Raw genomic sequence first — 12,921 nt, 5'->3', positions numbered from 1 at the left:
AATTTGCAAAGTCACAAAGCCGTTTGAACCAAAAGGGCGAAGTTCAGGCAAATTTCCTACTAACTTAACCACTCCCGCTTGCAGCTCCTGTAGAACTAGCGTCAGAGTTTCCCCTGTAATTGTTGCATAATGTACGGTTTGACTTTGGGCCCATGTGTGTCGGCAGCTGGGGCTTTCTGACAAAATCGCGCTGGGGGCTCGTGCGCCCATAAGCGGGGCGGTAAACTTACAGAAGTTTGTGTAATCACAGAAATCGCATGCAAACCTAGACGGCGCTACGGGTTTTTGGGGACACAAAACAGAAGGACGAACGGAACGCCAGGAAATGGCCCCGGGACCTAGTTAAAAATCGCACGCATTAAAAGAACAGAAAATGTGGCACTTACGGTTGCAGCAGTGCAAAAATTTCCTCTAGTTCTGGATACTGCACGAGCCCGTGGGACAGAAACGTATTTTGGAAGTTACGGATTTCTCATTTCCGGACATTATTTCATGCAAATAAAAGCCACAGTTTCACACCGCAAGACAAGCACCAATTGTGATAGTAAATTACTAGACAGCTATATGAAGTAAGGATAGTCGTTTTATTGGCCGTATAGCTTGGAAACATTCGCATAGTGACTGAACTGAGAAGCATGGTGTCCGCGCGCTCAAGGAAACATGACACATCACACTCAATGACCGCGGACACTCGCTGTCAAACGCGGGCGTGAGCAATCGTGGCAGCAGTAGCGATCGAAGTGACCTTCCTGCAGTCTATCGCTGCAACGGAACTGAGCGGCGAGAACACAGCGCGCACAAAGTATAGCCGTCTGCCGATCGCTGTCAAATACGGCGCGCGATCGCGAGTCGCGGCCGTGCAAGGTGCGCAGTTGCTGGTGGAGTAGAAGCCACACCTCCACCCTCCCGCACTACCTCCACGTTTCTCCTTTTGCTCGCGACATTGAGCCGCGATCCTCGGTTCCCCATTCACGCTTTCGAGAAATGCGCGCTTCCTCTCGGAGAACAACGCCGCCCCCTCCCTTCCTCCCCCCCCCCCCCACGGCCTTCCGCGCGACCGAAACGTCGCGTTGCTCTGCGCCTTCCTCCATCGCGCGCTTTCACTCGCACATACCGATACGCCTGCGGTGACGACTTTATCACCGTTGGACTTTATACAGGCTCACGGCGACGGCAGAAATGCGCCTGGACTGTCCATGTAATTTCTATCGCAATAAAGGGTAAAGCTTCACGGGTTAAGATAATCTAAAGGCTTGTCTCAGTTATTCGCTTCGCTTGATTTTCGCTACTCTTACAGCCCATGCATTCACGCAAACTTTGCACCTTTATCCGCCGCCCGCTCAGCTCCATTTGCAACGTTGACTGTCCATGTGGGCAAGTACCGCAGCACGCGGTAGCATTCACTTGCTAATAGTCAAGTTATAGCGTGCGAAAGAGTGAACGAATATACTGATTAGTATTTCAAATGTGACAAACAGGAAGCTCGTTTCTGTGCTTAAGTTCTCTCCACGCTCATATTAAGCGGAATTACATTTCACTGTAGAAACTTACGTGTATGCTAAATTTTTTGTGAGGTCTAACTGAACTGTTATACCTTCGGTCACCTGACTTGTCTATTGGTTTATATTTATTTTCAGATGAATGTACCGGACATGCTCAGATGCTTCTTGATGGACTTCTCCGCGCAGAACGTTCGGATGCTGAAAAATGCTTGGCCAAAGCAGACAGTGCAGGTACAATGCAGACTTGATGTGATTGGTTCCCTAAGTCGTTGAAGCAGTAAAGACGAATTAAGAGCACCCACCCATTCTTAAATAAAAAAAAGATACGCTCTCGTTTAGTAAGAAACTACGGATGATGCGGGAAGAAAACACCTTAGCTTATTTGGGTAAGGGTTTTTGCCTTTTACAAATACTTGGAAAAGTAGGCGTTAGCTACTTAATGAGCCTCGTACTCCCATATTTTCTATAAACGTTTCCATTTTCTAAACACCGCGTTTTTGCTGTTCATCTCACTTGGTAAATATATGCCTTTCTAAAAGCTGCTACAGAAATTCCCAATTACGAACTGCTTCAAGAATACCACTAAAGCCCTGAATTACGCTAGGCCCACATTCTTGAGAAGCTAGAGCTAATGTTATCCCTATGAGAATGGGTGTTATACTCTGTATTTTTTAGCGAGGTTTCGTTTGTAGCTGGTTTTGTTATTTTTTCTTATCAGGCTTTTTACTATGTTCACCACCACTAATATTGCGGTGTCGCAAGAAAAAAAATGCTTTCACGCATTGCCCTTGGCCCTTCCCTTTTGAACCAGAAGGATACATAAATCAGGGTGGCATAAAACGAAAGTGCTGAGTATCCCCTGTGTTTTTCGTTGCTACAATGAAAACATGCTTGTGACAGGATATCTACGTGGTTTGTATTATATTCATTTTGATCAACGGGGAGTCTTTTAGGCAGCCAATTTCACGGATGGCAGCGTAATTTACAATATTCCTCGTGTTTTACTCAATTACCAATTCTGCAGCTTTGCTTATAAAGTATCACTGTATATTTGATGATAATTACACCGAGAAAGCCATTCAAACATTAACATACTTCTCTCACCATACATCAGCGCGAATAAGTTGCAGATGATTGTTGTATTCAATTTTTTTCAGCGATTTCTCACTAGACAATGTTAAATAAGACGCCATTTTTTATCATTCACCTCACAACAAATAAATCTTCTAATCTCGTAATGTGCGATCCTCTTTGTTTAAATAAAAACATTTGGATAGCGCCTTAACGTCTTCGTATGTGAAGTCAGAACATCTTAAGTTAGTTTCACACCATTTGCTACCTCATGGTGAAATATTTAAGTTTGTTAGAAAGAATTAAACGTGGCATTTTGCGTGAAAAAAATATTCGTGTCGACATGTTTTGTCACTGTACATTTTTTTATTTGGAAGCCCAACCGTATGTTGTGGCATCCTGTAAAACAACGCGTATTGCAGTCTAAACAAAACAAAGGTACGCAGGAAGACGGAGACGAAGTCCGACCAGTGGGGGTCGAACAATGAATCTCCCTGGAATCCAACGTTTCGACAAGGGGACTTTTCCGTCAGGTCAATGAATGCTTTACTTCGCAGCGCTTATGTAGCTCACTCTCCTACAGCCCCTATGGAGGAGTCGAATATGGCGGTGCGTAGTGTAGACTGATGGAAGTAAAGATGTTCAAGAGCAGAAGTATTGCAGGGATGGCGACTGGAAATTATGCGCAATAACAAATGCATCCGCACTTGAGTTTAGCGAAGCGTTCACGCTTGAGTCAGAGACTGTTTTTGTTGCATTCGTTGGCCAACTGCGTATTTCGTCAGAATCCGGCTTTATATTGTTCAGTTTGTCCTCCGTTTAGGAGCGCCAGGGTTGTATGTCGCAGAATCGCGACAACCGCTATAAGCGGTTCAAAAAAAGCTATGCAGATTAAACTCACACGTTAATATCTGTGTGATGCGAAGCTTTTGGAGAGTTCAATAAATCCTATAAAACTGCAGCACATTTTGCAGCATAACGACTGCGTGCCTGCCCGGCAGGACGCGGAGATGCCCACCATGTGACCTACGTTACCCAGGCAACCGCGGATTATACCAATTCCGCGCTCTCTTGGATCGGCCTCCATTGCTCGCCAAAAACCACCAAGCAGACGCACGCGGGGAAGAAAGCATGGAAAGCTTTGTTTTTAATACAGTAATTATGTGCCTGAAGGCGTAAATTTGTAGAAGTGAGAATATCTAGCTACCATTGTTTTCACTGCGTAATTATGTGGAGAACACAGCTGACCAATACCACATCTGTAGGGAACAGCACACATGGCTATATATATGCCCATTATATACGTATAAACCGAATTATAAGCGAGTGCCAATATTGGTCGACGTTTAGACGAAAAGAAGAGGGGAAAAAAGAAAACAACACGAAATCGCCGAAACGCATTTATTTTCGAAACGCCACCACTCACCCACCATAGGAGCTGTAGTCTCATTCGTCGGAAGTAGCAGCACTGTCCTCGGGAGACCCATTTGGCACTGGCCGCCTCCCACAGGGTGGCCTCGTAGCTGCACAAAGTCCACGAGTGTGTCCTCAAGCTGAGGATGAACTGCACTACGCCTACGAAATGATGTTTTGCACGGGTTTCATTTCAGCAGCTTCCCTTACTGCACTCTCCAATACCACACGCTTTTTCTGAAACGTCAACTGGCGCTGAGCGGCCATGTTGCCGTTCGCTTCAGCGTAGCCAGCAACTTTTATCTTAAGTGCAGCTGAAAACTGCGTCTTCGTACCACTACTCATCCTTCAAAGGGCGAAAAAATAAAAACACTAAGCAAATCAGACGCTACGTTGATGGGAACGATTGGACATAGGGAGACACAAAGGACCTAGGGAGAAGAAAAAAAAGAATGCCTGCGTAAACACAGGTTGCTAAACGATGACTCACGTAAGTCTAAAAACCACTTTAAAGACTAGGGGTGACTTTAGCTTGTCTTGATGAGAATATCTTGACCTATATTCCGGTTCACCGGTACATACCTATGTGCTGTCTTGTGTGTGAGCTCAGGCGCTATAGCGCAAAGCTACTTGAAACTCCTTCGATTGCATTTCCTTCGTTAAGCCTCCGCAATTGTCAAAACTTTTTGAGGCCACGCCCTCTTCGTCTGTCTGTCACGAGACGTAACGAAAACCGTTAAAAGGCCCCATCTCAAGTTAGGTGTACAGACTGATGTGCACTGTTATGTCAACAAAACGAAAAGCTCATTTCTCAATGATTCTACGCCTTTGTCACCCTTCCGCGATTGGTGAAACTGTTTTTTGGTCACGCCTACTTCGCCGTCCTGTCAGGCGACATCACAAACACGCTTAAGCTCACCACGACAAAGTGACATGTACGCAATATATTGCGTTAGTATGCCGAGCAAAACGCAATAGCCGTAGACTGTTCTTTCCGTTAGCAGGGAAGATTTGGGCGTGTTGGTGGGTCATTGTAATCTTAACTGGGATTCATAGGGAAAGGCACTGCAAAAAACACTCTGAAGGAAAGAAGAAAGGAAAACAGTCATGTGGCTACTGTGCCAAAATGCGAGCTCTTTCTTGGATAAAGAATAGACGGCGTGCTAACGCAATCATCACATCCTCTAGCTATCTCTGCTGCTTCGACAATTTCCCTCGTTATCTTATTCCTGTGGCGATACACAACAACAGTTTGTGTAAAGAGAGGGTAGCATGGTTCCTTCGCGTCACATTTTCTACAGTGGGCAGCCAGGTGCCCATCTATTGCGGTGCTCTCTACTTTATTATTGCTCCGCCAGCCGCACGTTAAAACATCTGCCCGTTTAAACATGTTCTTTCCGAAAGGAGTAAAAGATGGCTGTCCGCTGAATGCCTCGGCGCTGTGTACTCGAAGCTACCGGCGAAAATTGATTTTATTGCGTATAACAAGCATTTTGCTGGGGGTTATAACGTTAGATAGACCTTTCATCATGCATACCACATCGATGTGCCAAACCATTTTAACTGAGCATGTGTTTTGGCAGCATTTCTGACGCACCTGTGCACAATGCCGCATCACTGACGAGCCACCGGAAGCTAAGCAAGAGGAAGCGTACCATTCAGAGACGCCTGCACCACTCTCATCATCCGGTGATCTACTTTCACTGCGCCAACTCGGCCCTGTCAAAACCCTCTCCTCGTCTGCGCGCTCCTTGCGTCTCGTCAGCCGTTAAGGTGGAGGTCCCACTCCGGCGGCACAGCACCCCCCCCCCCCCGTTTTCAGTACTTTTGGAGCAACCGTGGCGGTTCTTCTACTTAGGATATAAAGTTGTCGTATATACCATAAAAGAACCTTCATTCTTGTACATAATCAAGAAGATTAATGTGATTTAGCAATCAATGTTCAAGAACAGCTTGAGATACATGATTTTTGCGAACTGTGTCTCAGTTGTCACCATATTTAGAAGAAACTACCGCATTTACTGCATTGAGGCTTGCTCTGTAGCTGTAGGACATATTTCTATTTCCTAGATGCAGCAAAGTATTGTTGAATTTTTACTTTTTGGATAATTTGCTTTTGAAGATTGCCAAATATCGCAAATTTCTGCTGTAAACAGCCCGGCAACTACACGCACAAGGAAGCTAAATTTTGCATATATTAGAGTTAAAGGAATTCCCATTTTGGACGCAAAATATCATTCTTGTACATTTATTACTTTTAAACCGCAGCTTCGTAGCTATAGTGGCTTCCAGCAAAAATGGGCAAAAGTAGGACCAGTAAATTCTAATATGCATAATTCGGTCGCATTATTAGGAAAACTATGGTGGGAGCGGGGGGGGGGGGGGCTCCGCTCGCCGTCGCCGCCCTGCGTGCCCTGTCAATCAGGCTAAGCTAATCGTCCAAGGCCTCGCGGGCCAGCAGCGACTCCCACCGCTCCGCGCTGGGATGTTGGATGGGGAGTAAGGTAGTGATTGCACTACACGCCCATGTAATGTGGAATATAGTGGCTTTCTCGGAACACCACGGGCATCGTGAAGGGTATGCCGTGGGGTGGATATTACTGAGGACCTAGGTGGAGGTTGAGGTAGGTACCTGCCTTGCTAAGCCTCCAGCTGGTAGCCTCCTCTTTGGTGAGTGAGCGATGGGGGTGGGGGAGAGTATTTTCTTCGGGTACCCTATAATAATTTAGAATGGACGAGTATTCTTTATGCCCTCACAAGTGTCGGCGGTGGTGGTGGTGGTGGTGGTGGCGGCGGTGTCACACTGAAAAGTGGGCCGATCCTGGGAATAGTGCAGAAGGAGTCCAAGCTCAACGGCACATACCAGAGACAAAAAAAGAGAGCAGAGAGAGATAAAGAGATATAGAGAAAGAGGGAGAAAGGAACAAAGACAGAAAAAAGAGAGAAAGAAACAAGGAGGAGGAAATAAAGAAATGTAGATAGAGAGAGAGAAAGAAAATCACCACGAAGTTCAGATACACACACGACGTAGCTTCGCTTATCCACATTTTCTTGACAGGGGAAGGGCTGGTGAATTTTGCAAAACAGCCTTCACACAAGTTTTATATTTGACTTTGTACAATAATTAGAAAATTCCGCATTCGATTCGATATTCCAACGCCATTTTTCTCCAATATTCTTGTTCGATTCGATTCGACAATTTCTCTGTTCTAACACCTCCAAAAATAATGTTTTCTTGTTTTGTAACCTAAATATTTGCTTTCTTTCCATAGCTCCTTTGCCCCGCGAAACTCTGAACGAGCTGTCGACAAACTGCATGACAATATTCGTTGGCGGGTGAGTTTCAGTACGTGCCAATGAGGCCGAAAAGAAATTAACGCACGCATTATATTGTGCTTATTTTGAACGCAGATACGATACGACGCGACTAGTGTTGACCTACTGGTTTTACGTTATGGGAAGACATCCAGATCCAAGAAAAATGCGTCAAGAGGTTCTTGAAGCTTTCGAAAAACAGGTAGGGTTCCGCTGGACTATTTAATTAAAATGGACCGATTTGACTGCCACGTACAAAAGCCCAAGTATCGCGCTAGAGCCAAAAAAATTTTCACTACCAATGTTCACTTTCTTCACCTTGCATCTTGATTTCGTTTGTTATTGTATTTAACAATCGGTATATTAGCTGCCCAATGGGAGCTGGTGATTCTACATATGTATCAGCGCTTATCGCGGCTATTACAGTGTTTGTTACGATTCGATTTCTTATAGTTTGATGAATCACCCGTACGAAGTCACCCCGTCATTATTTCACGTAGTATGGCAGCGTAAACGTAATTAACCTTTAAGTGAACACAGTTTATAGGTTAAAATGTGGTCATCATTTTCATTCATTCTCTTGCCTTGGTTAGGGCACAGCACAACGTAACGTATAAATAGATATCGGCAGATATACATGGAGTCGAACCAACGATAATAGTTTTGAAGCCAAGCCTTTCAATCCAAGTATGCTACCAGCCGGCCAGAGCTTAGTGAAGAAGCCAGAGTTTAGATAAAGCCCATTCGCCTTCTGTAATCATTCAATGCACAGACATATTCCCAAAGGGTCATGTGCAAAAACACATAATTCCAAATTATTAGCCGTTACCCGCCACGGTGGCTCAGTCAGCTAAGGCGTTGCGCTGCTGAGCACGAGATCGCGGGATCGAATCCCGGCTGCGGCGGCCGCATTTCGATGGAGGCGAAATGCAAAACGCCCGTGTACTTGCGTTGTGGAGAACCCTAGGTGGTAAAAATTAATCAGGAGCCCTCCACTACGGCGTGCCTCATAATCAGAACTGGTTTAATTTGACAATTAAACCCCAGAAAGAAGAAAAATTAGGAGCCGTCCTATAGTGTCTCCTTTAGGTTCAGACGTAATCCGGAATGAGTGCAACTGGACAGATTTTGCTGTCGGAACCTTAGATTGCATAAACCTGCTGTTTCTTTATGGGGTCATTAAACTAAAGCAACCATGGCGTACATTGTATTACGTGTATAGCAGATATTTGCCAAACATTTCGTCGTCAGTAGTATATATAGTTCGCAAAGAGGGAGCCGCGTAGAGCGCAAAGAAATATGTTTAATTGCATTTTACTGTCTACCTAAGCAAATATTTTAAGAGTCAACTAATTTTAAGTAACTCCAATCATTAGGACGGGAGCGAACAGCGCTAGACGGGACGAAGTGAGAAGACAGACAGGGCGCTGAACTAACAACCCCTTGCTGGAATGCAATGTATATAATACACAGATTCAGCGCAGAAGGCCAGAAAACACGGTTTCTGCGCTGGGAAGGGAATGAAATCATCACATCACGCGCGTCATCATAGCAGGTTATCATGTTTTTAAGAAGTAGCTAATCTCGCAGCTATGCAGAGAAACAGAGGGTACGCTGATGCAGGAGTTTCCGTGCAATTGAATGCAAAACGCTTCCCAAATCTAGCATTATCAAAGAGCACGCGAGATTTGGGAAGCGTTTTGCATTCAATGACATGACATGACAAGAGCTTTATTTGAGTGCTGAGGAACTGAGAGCCCCGACAGTTATAATTTTATGGCATGGACTGCCATTCTGTATATCCACTCCCAAAACTTCTTTTTGCAAAGTTCGAAATTCTTCCAGTGTTTTGTTTATATAAATATAGGCTGATGTGTTATAAAGCTTTTGTTAAGTATGGTACCGATACCATAATTAATCTTGCTAAGTTAAAGTAAACACAAGTGTTCGTCTAACCAGGCACAAAGAAATGTGGACTGTACCCACCCCTTGAACTACTTATGATGAACAATCTTTGTCCTACAAGCTACCTTCCCTGTTAAACTTATTAGACCATGAAGATTTTCATCCTTCGTGTAATCGAAATTGTCTCATCAAACACTTCGCCCAGTGCATATGTTTTCAGGAAGAGTACATCCTTTCGAATTTTTTCTCCTTCTTGTCGATCACTGCTTTTTATTTTCATGCCATTTCAAGCCTATGAAATAAGCTCTATTGTTTCGCGCTTTGTTACAAAATTTTGTGTCACGCGATGTTATGTAATACTCGTCGATGTATGTGAACTCTTCGTGCATGACTGACCATCATCCTGCTGTTTTGCCAACTGTAATGGGGTCGGGACCTCGTCAAGCTGTTCAAGCTTTTAGATCCGTACTCCTCCTACCCAACGGAAATAAAAGTTGATTGATTGATTGATTGACTGACGTTACCGTAACTGGCCTGTACGAGCTCGTCTTATCCTAATCACCTTTGTCTTTGTAAAAGAGGTTCATCTTGCTTTCAGATCATCTTATCCTAATCACCTTTGTCTTTGTAAAAGAGGTTCATCCTTGCTTTCGGATCGTCCCGGTGGACGACGACGAAGTGTGTCTCTAGTTGACTGGTGCTTTCCCGTCTCCTGCTGATTTTCGGTTTTTTCGGTTTTAGCTACGGACTTCGGTCCCCCACCGCAGTGATGAACGTCGACACTGCCCGGTTCTCTCCCGACCTGACCTCGCGTTCCGCGGTGCCGTCGCGGAAGCGTAACAGTGAAATGGACGATGCCGCCAGTGACAGCACGGAACTCTACTCGGCCAGCGGAGAAGACTCCGAAGACGGCTTCGAAGCCGTACGAAGCCGCAAGGCGAAGCGAGGAGCCTCAGGACACCTTCGCCTGCAAGTACATCTACAGTGCAGAACATGAGCCGTCCTCGAGCCCCCGCCATACTCTTCATGCCGGTGGTATCCTCGGACAATCTGCGGCATCTGAATAGGCAAGCTGTCTCCGCCTTCCTTGAAAGATTAGTTCCCAATGAAATCACCGACATAAGAATTAACACTCGCAAGAACATTCTCGCCGTAGATGTCACGCATGCAACCGCGTTTGACATCTTGCGTACAGTAACCGATCTGAACGGGATCAAAGTGCGCTCCCACATTACTGTCGACAAGGATACAGCGATAGGCGTCATCTATGACGTAGATGTAGCAATACCGAATGAAGACTTGCCTATCCTAGTCAAGACAGCCACTCCTGATAGTACCATCATCCAGGTATCTCGGATTGGCAATTCATGGTGTGTGAAGATAGTCTTCAAGGGCGACACCATACCATCTAATGTCAAGGTCGGCCATTTTCGCCACCCCGTAAAGCCGTTCATTCCGAAACCTCTGCAGTGCCACAAGTGCCTTCGGTTGGGTCACGTCAGAGGTGTTTGCAATCACGCTGCAGTATGTGCACGCTGTGCTGGGTTCCATACAACGGAATCCTGCCAAGCAACTGAATTTAAGTGCCGAAACTGCAAGGGATCTCATGAAGCCACATCGAAAACTTGCCCCCGAATCAAGAAGGAGTGGATACTTAAGGAGATGGTAAGGGAAGGCTCTACGCACCGGGAAGCAGCCGTTTCTGTGAAAAAACGACGCTCCCGCCGCCACCGCAGACGTTCCCCAAAGAACGCGAAAAACCCCCCTCAGCGCCAATCTAGTCCAGCAGCGTCATCATCTCGAATTGAGAACAGCAGTCCTTGCGCGAGACCAGACGCAACGTATTGAATGACAAAGAAGCCCAGAAAAGTGCTTATGAGGTTGCCTGGCCTGCACTGCCAAATGCACGCCCACCTGCTGAGCTTGAGCGACGTACGTCTCCTTCATCGGACGTACCTCTTGCTTCCGACAAGCTGCCTGAACAGGATGTGCAGGTGGTTATTCTGCTGAAGTCATTAATAGCTGCGATTCGCACGCTTTTGGGAAATGCACAAACTTCGACTGCTCGATGCGCTTTACAAGTACTGGATGCTCTCGCTCCTGTACTTGAAAGCTTACATTAGAAACATGGCCCGCCCACTTCTGCAGAGGCGACTTTTCAAGAAGACGTCAAGAATGCCTCAATTCTTCAGTGGAATGCGAGAGGCCTGATATCACGTATTTCTGATTTTCGCCAATTTGTATATGTCAATCGGTTTCCGGTGCTAGTCATCTGTGAACCAAACGTGAAAAATATCCTCAGATTATCAGGATACGAAGCTTTTACCTCCGCCACCTGTGACAAAATCAGCAAGGTCCTCGTTTATGTTCGCAAAGAGCTCACCTACGTGGCCCAGGCCGTGCCTCCTCATGACGACAACCAGTATGTGTGCCTTAGCATAAAGAAGAAGAGTCTCTCCTTCACACTCGTCGCCGGTTACATTTCCCCATCAAGCCGTTTAGACTACACAAGGCTTGGAAATGTTTTGACGTCGACCTCCAGTCCTTGGATTATCACAGGGGATTTCAACGCCCATCATCCACTTTGGGAAGTACAAGAACCAATTCAAGAGGTCAGACTCTTGTATATTTTGCTTCGGACCATGACCTCTGCCTTTTGAACGATGGCAGTCCAACCTTCTTGAAAGGGTCGTCGTATAGCAGCTGCCTAGACCTTACTTTGGTGTCGCGATGCCTTACCTCGTGCGTCTACTGGTTTACTGATTTGGAAACGCGCGGAAGTGACCATATTCCTACTTACGTTGCCATCAAAGGTCTAAGCAATATGTTTTTCCCTATGGTCTCTCGAACAATTGATTGGCCCGCATTTCAAGCCTCGGTGAATGCCGAATGCCAGAGAGGCCTTGCACGTAGCATAGAGCTTGTGATTGCGGACGCGATGCATGCTGCGACGCGCTGTTTCTCATGGTCACCTGCTCGCACAGACTTCGACATTGAACTAGAAAGGCTTCGTGCAATACGTCGGCGTGCCGAGAAGAGATACAGACGACACAAAGTCGATTCTAGACCTTAGGGAGGCCAGGCGCACGCAGAAGAAAATACGTCGTCGCATGGACAAATTAGACAACGAACGATGGCGTTCATTCTGTTACTCGTTGGACCCCCGCAAAGCACTCTCCCGCGTATGGCGAACTCTCCAGGGCCTTCGCTCTTCTCCTCAGCAACGCCACCCCTTTAAGGCACTGGCTCTCCACCAAGGCTGTCGAGAAGTGGATGTAGGAGAAGACTTTTGTGCGGAAATTGCAAGTAACAGAATGCTACAAAAGGATCTTGAATTGTACGAAGTTCCCCTCATGCAAGTTTCGGCAATGGATGAACTTTTCTCCATGGAAGAAATGGAGGCTGCTTTAGCCATTTGCAGGCGTTCCTCTTCGCCCGGACCCGACAACGTAACATATGCTGCTCTCCGCCACCTTGATCATGAAGCACGAGAGATCCTGCTGCATCATCTCAATGTCTCATGGAGTGACGGTGTTGTTCCCCCTGAGTGGAAGCGCAGCCGTCTTGTACCGATCTTAAAGCAAGGAAAGTCTCCCCTTGAACTGAAATCCTATCGGCCTATTGCTCTCGCCAGCTGCGTTGGCAAGTTGATGGAAGGATGATCCTCACGCGCCTCGAGTGGTTTCTTGAACATTACAATGTTTATCCAGACGCG

The 12,921-nt window shown here is 46.1% G+C and overlaps 1 long non-coding RNA gene across 1 annotated transcript; it reads left to right on the top strand.

Moving 5' to 3' along the window:
• Positions 1-1,654: 1,654 nt before the first annotated feature.
• On the top strand, positions 1,655-7,496 carry LOC119435156 (uncharacterized). The gene is made up of 3 exons (XR_005188770.2): positions 1,655-1,733; positions 7,259-7,322; positions 7,398-7,496. It is a non-coding gene; the product is annotated as an uncharacterized LOC119435156 (long non-coding RNA).
• The last annotated feature ends 5,425 nt before the right edge of the window (positions 7,497-12,921 follow it).

This window comes from Dermacentor silvarum, unplaced genomic scaffold (genome assembly GCF_013339745.2).
Source record: "Dermacentor silvarum isolate Dsil-2018 unplaced genomic scaffold, BIME_Dsil_1.4 Seq483, whole genome shotgun sequence".
Taxonomy (NCBI): domain Eukaryota; kingdom Metazoa; phylum Arthropoda; class Arachnida; order Ixodida; family Ixodidae; genus Dermacentor; species Dermacentor silvarum.
Note: the sequence above shows the minus strand (reverse complement) of the source record. Positions and strands in the feature narration are given on the sequence as shown.